General features: G+C 44.9%; 1 long non-coding RNA gene across 1 annotated transcript; it reads left to right on the forward strand.

Moving 5' to 3' along the window:
• Positions 1-1,530: 1,530 nt before the first annotated feature.
• LOC144160845 (uncharacterized) lies at positions 1,531-12,759 on the forward strand. The gene is made up of 4 exons (XR_013320407.1): positions 1,531-1,722; positions 2,534-2,585; positions 6,522-6,658; positions 12,680-12,759. It is a non-coding gene; the product is annotated as an uncharacterized LOC144160845 (long non-coding RNA).
• The last annotated feature ends 881 nt before the right edge of the window (positions 12,760-13,640 follow it).

Here is a 13,640-nt window from a genome sequence, read left to right on the forward strand (position 1 = left end):
GCACGTCACCTGAAAACTCAAACAATTCCCGTTGCTGCGGCATTGGCCCACTACTTCGATTCCAAGTCACCTGTTATATTACGAAAATCACCTGACCTTCCCCCTTGGAGCCGAAGCCAATCCACAGACAACCGGCCACTGACCCGGATACGCCGTTTTCATAATCAGTCCCTGCAGCCCAACCCTTTTCCCTCGGAGTCGGATGGCGCAGCCGAGGCAATGCAAGTGTACGTCGACGCAGGCATGGCCCCAAATCTCCTACACACCAGCCTTGTGTGCCCCACTCATCCAGAACTGCAGCAGACCTGCTCATACCTCACCGAGGCACCTCTTCCCTCAATCATGGCAGAACTTCTGGCGATCCGGGATGGGTTATCCTCATTAGAGCCTCGATTACGCATAAACCCGCCGTCGTGCCTTCACCTGTACACAGACTCCACACAGGCAGTCCGGGAACTCCGACGCGTCGCCAAGTCGCTCGACTTGACCTGCGATGTGCATCGCATTGTGAACTCTTTTCCGTGTCCCGTGCGAGTTCTGTGGAATAGACGTTCAACACCTGCCCACACTGACGCTGACGCGGCCTGCCATCCCCAGAGGGTAACTGGGCCGCTACCCCTGCTCCAGTTGTCGCAGAGTGACACCCTCATCATTCACAAGGAGTCTCTCCGGCGCTCCACGCGTGCCCTTCTTCCCCCGCGTGGGTCGGACCTTCCTGGCGGTTTAACCCGCCGCGAGGAGGTGGCGCTTCGGAGAATCCGCGGGGGCGCAGCTTTGACCCCGGCGATAAAGGCCTCATGGAGGACGCAAGTTCCCCCAGAAACATGCCCTTTCTGTAAAACCCCTGCCACTGAAGCGACCCTGGACCACCTCCTTGGTTCATGCTCGGGCCTCCAGGCAGCACGAGTTCGTCACATGAGGGCCCTTGGGTACCACCCAGGACGACCACCTGACCTTCGCCGCTGGACGCACGGTCCCCAATACCGGCCCCTCCTCGACTTCATTGTGGAGACGGGACTGCTGGACTACATCTAGTTTATGCCAAAGGGCGTACTTGCGTAAATAAAAAAAAAAAAAAAAGATCTTCTGGCCAAAACTGGCAGCCAATCGGAAAAGACCGGGAGCAAGAAGGCAGCGATCGGGAAAGTTGCAGTCAGGAGCCTAATTAAACGGAAATACTTGTGAACACAAAAAGCAATAATAATTTTGAATGAATGATTCCTTAAATATTGACAAATTTTGCAACGTTGTGTCATCACTTTGCATGCAAATACAAAGAGTGAACTCTGCTATTTAATTCGGCGCTGCAGTCACTTCCGATCAGGATTCTATTTAAACTGGAATACTTGCGAACACCGAAAGTAATAACAATTTTCAATAAATATTTCTTTGAAGATTGAAAAATTTGGCAATGTTGTATGATCACTTTGAATTAAAATATATAGTCGTAACTCTGCTCATGTATTTGGCCGTTTCGGCGCTGTGGTCGTTTCCGATGTAATTTTTCCATGGAGTGCTGGCGGAGAGGTCGACCGTGGTTGCGCATTGTCCGTGTTGTTATTCATGTTTTTTGTGCGATATACCGTCGTAAATTGTGTTCGCCCTTTGTGGATAAAGCCTGCTTGCCACGTTGGAAACACGTGAGGTTAAGGATAAGCTGAAATACAGCGGCAAACGATCGAAGAACGGCGGCGTTTTCCTGTGCCCGGACAAAGAAGTTCGGTAAGTTCTTTTTTGCTGGACCTTTTCTAGCGCGAGTAAGGTTCGGTGCCAGAAACGTGTTATTGGCTTAATTTCTCGTTTCCGCGTCAGTCTCACGCTGTGGTTCGTGCAAGCTACATGCAATTTGCTGGTGCTGCTCGATATGTCTAGCGTTGCTGACGGACAGGTGGTGGGCGCAGCGGAGGGCCTTAGGAAGCTTCAAATAATTGCCGGTGCTCTTGATAACATCGTGAGGAATCGATGTGTTTTGTTTCGTATGCGGTTTTTTATCGCATAAGGTCTATTTCTATATGCGGCCGTGCGGTTTCACCGCGCTTATGTTTTATTTCGATAGCTGTGCCACTTTGAACAAAGCAAAATATCATGTGCGACTGCTTAACTTATCGGACGTAAAACTTCCCTTGAGAAAAATTAAAACCGGAAATAGTTTGAAAAGCTTAACTTGGCAATGAAAGTTTTGATATTTTTTTATTGTCTTGTTACTGGCTGAAAACCTTTCCTGACCCTTTTTCGCGTTCTCTTGCTTTGGAAACTATTTGTTTTCTTCAAACAGTTTGTAGTTCAGGAGCACCTAGGCGGAGTATATTTCACATTGCTGTAAACGCTATCTACGCTTACATAGCATTGGTTTTAAGCACCTTTCATCAATTCTGTGGTTAGGTCTTTTGACATAACTGTCTTGATAATAAAACAATCATTGAGTGAGTGTTCTTACTTCTCGAAATGTGTAGTGTACTGTGAGCTTTTAACTTTGGCAGGTAACGACGTTTGTGCTTATGTAACTTTTCTTTGCAACCTTTTCATTTAAAAGTGGCTGGAGCTTCAGGACGGGGGCTGTCTGGCAAGATGAAAAGCAATAGCAGGTACGTACTGCATTTATGTGACTGATATAGGAACCCAGAAATGGAAACTGGACCTAGAAGTATGCGTTTGAGTGATGTGGGGCCTTTACAGCAGGATTTATGGCCAGCTAACTTGTGGGAGTTGTTTATTGTTGCATTACCACAGGAATAATAGTAGTAGGTAGCCCTTTCAGCGGTAGGGTGCTCTGCATGTTTAGGACATTTGAATTATGTTGAATGTAGCTTTTTATACAAGCAGAAAGTGAATTCCTGTTTTAAATTTCTTTTGCACACGATGTAGTGCCTGTGCAAACCAGGTTTTCTGGGTGAAGAGTCCTTCAACATCTGCTTGAAGCTGGGCAGCTGTTAAGTCATAATGCTTGTAATGTGAGTAAGCACAAGGTCTTGCAGGTGCAGTCCCAGTGCCGCAAGAAGTAATTGGAATGCTGGAGCTGGGGCCAAACTCGGGTCTGTGTAGCTGCACCAGTGGTAACTGACAGCAGCATATCATATATGCATGCATATCGGCCACAATATCCCCTCTATACCTATGGACCCTTCTGTATTACCGTGTCACTGAGCACTATGCATTGGATGTTGGATGCCGCGCCAGTGGAGTGATGGTGCTCTCAGCAGACACTTCTGGCAGCATAGCCTGCATGCTTCCAGTGAATGTGAGCTAGTCAAGTTTAATCTCTTGCAGATACAGGAACGCAATGTTCTTTTCTGTGAATACAGACTCCTGACATTTTTTGGCGATATCTATGCACTGAATTTACATGGCTTCCTTGTCAGTGGTCAGTGAATCAGCCGGCTGTTTTGCGATGGGTTAAGCAAAATAAAAAAAAACTGGGGAAATTATCGTGGGTGTGCGTGCAAGGTCCCGAAGTTATTTGTGAACTTGAGTTGTAAGTTGATCTGTCGAATGAATTTCTTTCGCTTTTTTGCATTCAAGCTCACCCACCCATTTCTCTGAAATAAGATCATGTCTATGCTACTGAGCTGCACTGTTGGTGGCACCGGGAGTGAGGCATCTTTATGCTTCATTTCTTTATGTCGACTGCATACTGTGACTGCTCAAAATGCTGTGAGCAAAGTGCTTACATTATGCGCACAGGCTCAGTTGTTGTGTGAGTTCAAATTCATTTCAACCAAATAACCTGCCGCGGTGGCTCAGTGGCAAGGCGTTGCGCTGCAGAGCACAAGGTCGCGGGTTCAATTCCCGGCTGCGGCGGCCGCTTTTCTGATGGAGGCGAAAAGCAAAAATGCCCGTGTGTATGAGATTTCAGCGCACGTTAAAGATCCTCAGGTGGTCGAAATTAATCCGGAGCCCTCCACTACGGCGCGCCTCATCGCCTGCGTTGCGTCGGCGCGTTAAACCCTACAATCAATCAATCATTTCAACCAAATAGATTTTTGTCGAAGCAAAACTAACCGTTGTGTTTTCTTAGCCATATTTTGTTTATTCTTGCTCATTAATTAAAAAAAAATATTTTTTTCATCTATATAAAATAGCTTTAGTTCCTCTAAATATGTGCAGACAAAAGTTTACATGCTGGGTTCTGTTTTTAAATGAGGCATAGCCCCATGCTACTCAAGATCATGAGTTCGCTTTCTCAAATCATAAGAATTGACGATTTAGATTCTTTCGGGCCAGTAAAGTGACCGCACATGCTGATGGGGTGGTAATTCTGGCGAGGCATCAACCGCCTGGTCATCATATTGAACATATATTTGGCTAGATAGTGTGCGAAGGATGTGAAAAAAAAAACAAATTGTACCAAAACAATGTAAATTAGGTGCAGTCAAAAGTTTGGTTCTTTGCACTATAGGGTAATGTTAGTACCTAAGCAGCATTTACTGTATTCGAAAGTTTGAGACACTGACAGCATAATGCACCCACAGCTAGGCTCAGTGGCTAAGGTGTGGTGCTGAGCAGCATATGCAGGTTTGATTTTGGCCGTGGTGGCGGCTTTTCTGGTGGAGGCGAAAGGCGATGACTCCCTTGTCTCGAGATTTAGCATAAGTTAAAGTTTCCCAGGTGCTCAAAATTAATCTTGAGCCCTCCACTACTGCACGCCTCATAGCCCATGTGCAGCTTGAGCGTGTTAAACCCTGCAATCAGTCAATCCGACGGCCTAACGTAATCACGTGATTTTTATCAGAGCCTTTTGGTGGGATGAGGGGGCAAATGTTGATAGCCCTGGCAAATAAAATGCATCAATGGTACGGATGGGTAGATGATGATGATTGATTGATTGTGGGGTTTAACGCGTTGACGCAACGCCGGCGATTAGGCGCGCGCCGTAGTGAAGGGCTCCGGATTAATTTTGGCCACCTGGGGATCTTTAACGTGCGCCGAAATCTCGTACACGTGCGGGTTTTTGGTTTTCGCCTCCATCAGAAAAGCGGCCGCAGCAGCCGGGAGTCGAACCCGCAACCTCGTGCTCAGCAGCGCAATGCCTCAGCCACTGCGGCAGGTACGGATGGGTAGGTTTACCTAAAGTAGCCCATGCTGGCTTGTGCTACTGCATGGTCTACTATAGGTAGATATTGGGGCAGCAAGGCAGTGCTCCCTAATGATTTGGCCGCAACCCCCTGTGTACCAAGGGGTACCTGAAACAGTCCATCATTTTTTAATACCTCAAAAGCTTCTCTCATTGATGATCGGGCACAAATAAGATTTCATTTTGTTGTTGGTTATAGTCTTGCTCTTCTGATCAAGATCGGTCTAAAAAAAGCACAGAGAACATAGTGTATGCTAATATTGAATTTTGCCCTTCCAATAATAATGCCAAAAACAACCACGTACCGTGTTTACTGAATTGTAATGTGACCACTATTGTAGTGTGAGGGGTGACTTCATCGCATCCAGAAAGAAACATTAAAACCACTAAAGTAACTCAAGGGGTAACTTTCTGTCGTGCCAAAAAAAAAAAAAGAAGGGCCGCCAAAGTACTCACGTGAGGCCAGTGGAATTATGGAAAAGCACATTTATTTTTCAAACACTTGGGCTAGGCGCCCACCTTTGACACTTATAACTTCGCAGGAAGCCCATCTGTCGAGCGATATCACTTGTTTTGAGCTGTATCAGCTCAACACTGACCGCCAAAAGGCGGTTACACTGTTTGGTGACAAAATCAGCAACACCCTTTTGTAATTCGACGTGGCAGCTGTAGCAAGGCCCTCGGAAACTTTTTGGGCAGGGGTCTCATGTAAAAAGGCGCTCCCGCAGCAGCTGCCATCCACAGACGGTCGATGTTGACTCTTCGGGGAGCTGCCGAATTCCCGATTTCTTGAGCCATTAAAATAGCATGGGTCATACTGAGTGCAACACGATGCCGTAACAAGGGGAGCTGAAGAGGTGTTTATGAAACACTTGAGGGCAATGAAAGTTACTTATGCCTGAATACAAACGTACGGCGCAAAAACAAAGGAAAAACGGTGCGCACGCTGTCAACCACCACAGAAAAAAAGCAAGGAAACGGAAAAAGTCGGTCTTAGCTTGTTGTGGACCCGAACAACTCTGACACATCTTGCTGACATAGATTGCGAAATGGTCAAAACTGTAGCCATTGATGACAATTGGGTGCATCATTGCAATTTTAGGCAACTTCAGTTGTGGTGTTAGATTGCAACGCGCGGGTTGACTTCAGGTTGCAAAAATAAAACGCGTTATAATCGACTAAATACAGTAACATTCGTATTTGTATTTAAATATTTACATTCAATTTAAGAAATGTATGATATTTGTTCACCTCCTCTATTGTTTTGATCAGCATACTTGATCATGACAGCATCATGTGACGTTTTCAGACTGCCTAGAGATGGATGAACTCATGTTGCTCATGGCAATTCGCTGAAGCACTGATTGAAATTTTGAAAAACTAGGAAAATTTTGACGCATCAGTTTGGTAGGCGCCCTGACTATAGACCCCAATTTTCCAACCTTCTCAGGGTGGCGCCATTTGCCCGGGATTGGTGTGGAGCTGTGCAGGCATTTCCCGGGGGACAGCGGGAGTAGCCACGGCCCCAGCCGCATTGGACTGCGTATCGTATGGCTGATTCGGACACCTAATCTGATTTGAAAATTGGTAAGTTCATATTCAACAGTTTGCAACCCACAGTATAACAGTGTAGTAGAAAGTGGGTTAAAGGCGAGTGAAAGCTAGTTGCAGGCGAGGATTGCGTATGCTGTACACAGGCTGCAAAGTGGACCATGCTGTGCATGGTTCTCACCGAAATCGCGGTTTGTGGAGCTATATTTCTCTGTGCCACACTTTTTCCAGTCAATTGCTGCACCCGACTCCTATACCCTACGAATTAGCTGTGCGTCTCACCGTCCCCGCAGAGCTGAGCTGTAGCACTAGAAAATGGTTGAATTTTGTTTGTTTCTCGTCTATAAAATGAACACTGCTAACCTGTAGGGAACAAACATTAGCTATAGATAATGGGATTGGAATCAATAACTGGGCTCTAAAAACAGCGTACGACAGCGCGTATTGTTGCAAAGGTGCTACATTCAAATATGTTCAATTGGGCGTGGTAATCTATTGGCGTAAGCACTCAGGGACCCCCAAAATCTTAGTTATGGTTTTTAATGCAAAACGATCTTGCGTTTGTTATTTTTTTATGTACTCAACAACTGTGCAGTGACGCTCGAACAAGCAGCCTTTGCACATTTTCACTCATTGCATGCCGACCTGCATGCTGGAGGAAAAAAAAAGTGAAAAATGTGGGTACAGCTGTTATATTCAAGAGGACTTCCAAGACAAAATATACCACTCAGAGTCTTATCATGCGACACGGTGCATTTGCAGCCTGTGTACAGCATGGGCAAACCCGCCGTGCAGTTAGTTCTCGCTCACCATGAGTGCGCTCTTTAGTGCACTGTTAAGCTGTAGGGTGCTGACTCATTGAATAAAATTATACTTGCCAAAACCTTGGTGCTGAGACAAATCGTCTGGAATGCAATTGAGTAAGCACTGTTTGATGGTAATGGCACTATCTAACCTCATCGGTGCTTTATTTTTAGAAAGTTCATAGCATTATCGAAAACCATGAAAGATGCAGCTTCTCGCACAAGTTCACGATGTGTGCTCTGAAATCGAGTCTGCGCTTAAAAACTTCCTTACTTGGGGGCAGCTGGATGAAACATAAATTATAATCGTACAAAGAAATAAATATTCCCAATGTAAATTCAACATAAATTCGTCTTTATTGTCTTTTAAGCAGCATTTATTTATGCTTCCTCAGAAACTTCACTGCAGCAACCAAGCACAAGTTCAGAAGTTCTTGTACTGTATAGACAAGGCTTGCTCAGTTTTTTCAGTATCCTGTGCAAGTTTCTAACCTCTGTTGTTGGCTAGAAGCTTACTGTGTTAATAACCGTGGAATAGAACAAGCTGACAATGTTCCTGTCACTGCTGCGGCACTAGCTCAAGAGGCAGCTGCTTTTTTGCCATTTACTATGCCGATGTGGAATAAGCCATCTGTGCATTTCTCCTGGCAGGTCCCTGGAGACAGGGGTGCCTGAAGTAATGAATGAGTGCTGAGGTAGATAACGTTAAGCAATTATCACAACACAGACCTCAATCAAGGGCTTCTAAGATGTCGAGGTAGGTATCGGTTTGTAAAGGTCCAGTTAAGATAGTAGGAAATTGTAGTGCATTTTCTTGCACGAAAGGAAAAAAGTATTTTTAGATGTGATGACATTTCTCAGAAGATTTTGCTCCAGGAGCTTGTAGGTATTTTGCTTGCACACGGTGGTGCGTGCATGCTTCCCAGCTTTGGGCTAGTGCATGGGCCGCCGCTATCCTGTAAGTACCGCCGCAAAGACGTGAATATTGTCGACTGTTTTTTTTTTTCCATTGTGAACACAGTACACTGGTAACCTTTAAATGGAGGTTGCAAACCTTCCTTAGAAAGCTGATATAAAAAAAGAAACATTCGCGGAAGCCGTTTCTGCAGTACAAATAAACCACTGTTTTGAAAGCAGTAAATATGATGCCGAGTGAAGCACTGCGGCAAATAATTTGTTCTTTGCAAAACAGTATTTCTGGTAGAAAAGTTCAGAATGCAGCCTGGCTGTAATTTTAGAGCAGACGTAGTTATTAAGAAAGAAGCCGTGGCTTTTTACAGTGCTGTAAACCTCTTATAAATAAGTCGTCAGTGAACAGTGGAAAGTTCTGTACGGCTAAACAGTGAGTAGTCAAATGCATTCGCACATTTTATTTTTTGAAGAAAATAGTTTTTCTACCTTTAGTTTCAAGACAACCGCTGGTGGCTTTACTGAGCAACTACTGATGCCGCCTCCTCACCCAACCCCGCCCCCCCCCTACACACACTTACGCACCTTTTTTGGCATCTTTCTTTGTCAACTGCGACTGCACACTGCAATTTCTGTGGCTGCAAAGCTCGTGCGAGCGTACTGAGTTTGTTACCTGCCATTTCCGTGGACTCAACAATATTGGGGCAGCCGAGTTTTACAATCTAGGCAACTGACCATTCATAGCCGTGGTGTAAAAAAATTGGGCCTGTTTGTTTTCTTTTTTTTTTTTGAGGTTCAACACTGCGAGGACACCTATGCGCAGAATTTTGCGGTGTGTGCTTCTTGCAATATCCTCGCTTTATTACACAAGACTAAAGAGGAAATGCGGTACTATGCCGTAATTGAGACAACTGAAATAAAGCCAATGATATGTAGGCTGTAAAAAGTGCAATAATGTAAGTACGAGGTCCAGGTTTTGTATTTTCATGATAGAAGCATTCCTTTCCCGTCATTCGCACAAGCATTTTTACTCAGTGGCTGCTATGAGGCTTTTTGATCTTAGTGATTATTCGAATAAATGCTAATGTACTGCAGCAAGGCTGAGATGCACTGCTTTAATTTGATAAAGTTACAGGGGGGGAAATGTAGTATGATGCTTAATGATGACAGAACTGTATCAGTAAGTGTTCTCAAAATACACATTTCATGGGCTTTGTTTTTCCAAATGAGAGATTGAAATGGCCTATTTTAACACACACTTCAGTTGGTTATGTAATGAGTGAAACTCGCCTGATAGTTTCCCGCAGTGGACTGGGACACTTATACCCTAGTTACACGGGCACAGTTACCCCGCTAACCATGGTTAACACAATCTGAGCTTGGCCACCTCAGTTCGGTTACGCTAACCGCAGTTGCCGCTGCCGCAGTGTTCAAAAATCGCACAAGTTAGTTTGCACACAAGTGACGGCGCATCAGCGTAGGCGAAAAAAATCACCTGGCGTTCGCAGAAGACGAAGGCCTCAAATAGCGGGAGCCCCTGAAGCTGCCCCTAAGAGGAGCTTGTGCTCTTTGCGTCGCTCTCGCAGTCGGCACGACCGCGCGTGAGCAGCAGCTCGTTTCCCGGACCACCCGATCAACTATGAGAAAAGCCTAAATTTGTAAATTCCGCTGATCGTTTGCCAAAAAAAATAGACAAAGCAGGCAATCATGAAGCGTTTTGAGCGCTCAGAAACGATCCGTGCGCACGTCGGCCGTTCCTGCAAACATGCCGGCTTGTCTGTCCGCACGGCACTGAAAGCGGCTCGAACCAGCCCAGACCACGGCAGCAACAGCTTGTCGCCCCTCTTCGAAATCAATCTGATCGCGGAAAAGAAGTTCCACATGCGACAAAGTGGATATTATAAAGGTTAAAAATTGTGCTATGTATTGTAATTCGCAGTTGTAAAGATAGCGCCGGTCAAATATCGACCGCGGTCCCAAGTTCCCAACATCAAACCGACCCGAGAACAAGCCGGTCGCGAGCTGATGGGGAAGCCCCTTTTTCGCCGTGGGCGAGTGCGTCGCGTTTGGGTCTGAAGCGACTGTTTAACGATATTTTATGTCTACACTGCTTCGCCTTTGGTTTTTATCGTAAGGTTAAAAGTTTGTTACTTTATTTTTGTTATGCTCGCAACCAAGTGACCGCTGTCAACACACTTGGAATTTCCCATGTAACAGCCAAAACTGCAGTTTGCGATAACCGCAGTTAAAATTTAGTAACCACCGTTAAACGCAACTACAGTTACTTCCGCCATGTAACTAGGGTATTAATCTCAATTAAGGGATGGTGTGGGGACAACCAAAATATTTGAATATTAAAACAGTTGTGTTGACTTTTTGCTAGAACTTCTAGGGCTCCATGTCAAAATTAACAATATTTTCTGATGATAAGATGACGGACAACAGCTGCAATGCAGTTGCATAAGGAGAGCAGCATAAAATGAAAGAAAGCTGTTTTGCAAATGGTAGGATGTTGCACCATTCTTTGGATGGCTCTTCAATTGCATGGCAGCTTTTAAAGTTGAAAGAATTTTCAGCAAATCATGTAAATAATGCCTGGCATTCTCTTGGAACTCCCTGAGGGTTCAGGTGAGCTTCAGTTGCCTGCTTCTACTCAGAGTGAGCACCTAAAGCAAGAACGAACACCATGGCTATATCATTTTGCACTTAAAACACTGATAAGCTCTGCAAGGTTGTTTGATCAGTGATTCCAAAGATTTGGTTTCATCACAATGGTGAGGAATCTAGTTTGCTGACTGCCCATTTTTTTGCTGCTGCCTTCCAGTGTGTCACAGGGCCCTTGCCACATTATAGTGTGGGGAATAATGAAAACTTCAATCCTCCCCTTAAAGGAGTGCTGGCACAAAATTTCAAAGCACAGATGACTACATAAAAAAGCTTTCGTTTTAAATAGAGATACCCCTCAGGAAGGTTAACCTGTAAGTGTTCGGAAGAACATATTTCAAGTCAATTTTAATATGTGCAATATGTGCATGCTCGAAAAAGTTAAGGAAGGATTTCCTTTCGACATCGAGATCAGTGTGATGCCATGTGTGCCTCTCCTCAAACTGCCTATGTCAGGGCTCCCATGACGTATCCAAGGTGGCCTACTCTGCCTGATCCTTCTGAGAAAACGCAGATCCTTCAGTGATGGTGCCAGTGTTTTCTATTGAACACAATTGTCGAGAGCCATAAGCTACAGCCCAGTCTTAAAAAAAATGTCTGCTGTCGTCTTAGGTGAAAAGGAAGGAAATGCCCAAAACAGGCGACACAAAAGACGAAGAAATAAGTAGAAACAACAGCACTTGTGTTTTTTCTCATTTCTTTGTCTGATGTATCTCGCCCATTTTGCAGTCTCGTCTTTTTCAACTTAGAATCAACTTGGCCTAGCCTCAACCCTAGCAAGACTTCATGGGCCCTTCATTGAAATTACGAAGAGTTTAATGGGTTTGTATGCTCGCGTGATGCATACAAAGGAGAGATCTTACTTATTTTCATTCACTTCGAATTGAACAAGCAGTGACAGGTTAAAAATTTGCAAATTTTGCTGAATAGCAGGGGTCAGCAAGCTTTTAAGGCGGAGAGCCGGGTTTAATGTAATGGACACGGAGGGGGCCGGAGGGCACATTGGTTGGGAGGAGAGGGGGGCTTTGCAGGCAAATAAATTTTGGGGAGGAAATTGAAAGCAGTGTACAAAACTAGAATAGCAATCCTTATCATGTTTATTTCCAGCACGAATGTCACGAGCTTTCATGCCAGTTGAGGTCAAAACTGCCATGTCGGCCTTCAGGTAGAAAGTGACAGAGGAGAAGGGGTCTACCATTGTGCCGGGGGCCACATAATACTCCCCCTTGGGCTGCGGGTTGCCAACCCCTGATTTATAGCATTTTCGTATATCGTCTGAACATGAAGCACTGGACAACCTTAGGTTGTCAGTTCTAGATGCTTTCATTTGTGACAGAGATGGGTGGCATCTAGGAAACTTTCTGGGTGTTGCGAACAACTCAAGGCAGGTTTTCGTGGGAAGATTGACAAGCATGCTCTCATTACGTTGCAACACTTGTGGGAGGAAACCCCTGTGTCAGAGGACCTGTTTACAGACTAATTTCCTGGTGCTAACAAATTCCAAAATTTTTATGGCTGCTGCAAAGATCTTAAGAAAGAATTGTTTTTACAATTTCGTAACAGTTTGTGACCCCGCTCAAGCATTCAAAATGCTTGCCCGGTTTTCTATTCGTTTTGGTTGCTTGTCCATTTTTCATTTTCAAAGTACCATAAATTATGTGTGGTCTTGTTTTTTTTTCAGTGCCTGGCATGAGCTCCTTGCTACTGATCCTGCCACAAACGCTGTGGATGAGAGTGGGCGAAACATGTGCGTCACTGCTGCTAATCTCACAAGGTTTGTGGGATTTCTGCATATTAAAATCGAGGATATTGACATGCAGTTTATTAGGCTTTAGACAATACCTGCTGTTAATAGTTACTGGTGGGTTCTTTAGCATAGCCGTGAAGCACAGTGTGATTGCTTTGTGTTTTAGGTTATTTCATCCCTTCTTTCAAGCTTAGAAAGACGTGTTTGGCGAGTTGGTGCATCTTAACGATACTTGAACTTGGCGTGAAATATTGACAATCACAGAAAGTAGCCGGTGAGAACAGGCAATGACTAGCAACTAACTTTTAGGCAGCGTAAGAACACATAATTGCAGGCCACAGGTATGTGGCTCCACTTGCATGCAAAAAATAATTGTGATATGGAAAGTTCACAGCCTAATAAATACGCTCTTTCATATGAAGACCCGTTGAAATGTCACTGACACAATCGAATCCGTTCTTTCCTACGTGGTAAGCTTCCTGTATCTCACTGCACCTGGACAATTTTCACTTGCTTTTTAAGAGCGTCATGTATGCGCTTGCAGAGCTATGGATGGGGTTATGCCCACTTGTGCAGTTCTCAACTGAGAGGTTATGTTGATGTTCACGCAATCGCACGTTCACACACCTTCCAGTGTGCCCAATGCAGACCTTTCCACATGAAAGAGGTATCTCATCAGCAATGTCCCTACACAGCATCTTGCGTAGGCATTGGTGGGCTTTTTCTCGCACCCTTGCCTATCGAAGGGACCCGCAGCACTTTCCCTCGACTACTCGTAATGTATTTTTGGGTAAAGTCTATCGTCCCAGCAATCACCTCCTACAAGAATCATGAAAATATGTTCGCTCTGATGGAAGGTATGTGCGATGCAAGGTCGCACATAATCATTCCCTCT

Source organism: Haemaphysalis longicornis, unplaced genomic scaffold, assembly GCF_048455015.1.
Source record: "Haemaphysalis longicornis isolate Haplotype H1 unplaced genomic scaffold, Haemaphysalis longicornis Haplotype H1 scaffold_11, whole genome shotgun sequence".
Lineage (NCBI taxonomy): Eukaryota > Metazoa > Arthropoda > Arachnida > Ixodida > Ixodidae > Haemaphysalis > Haemaphysalis longicornis.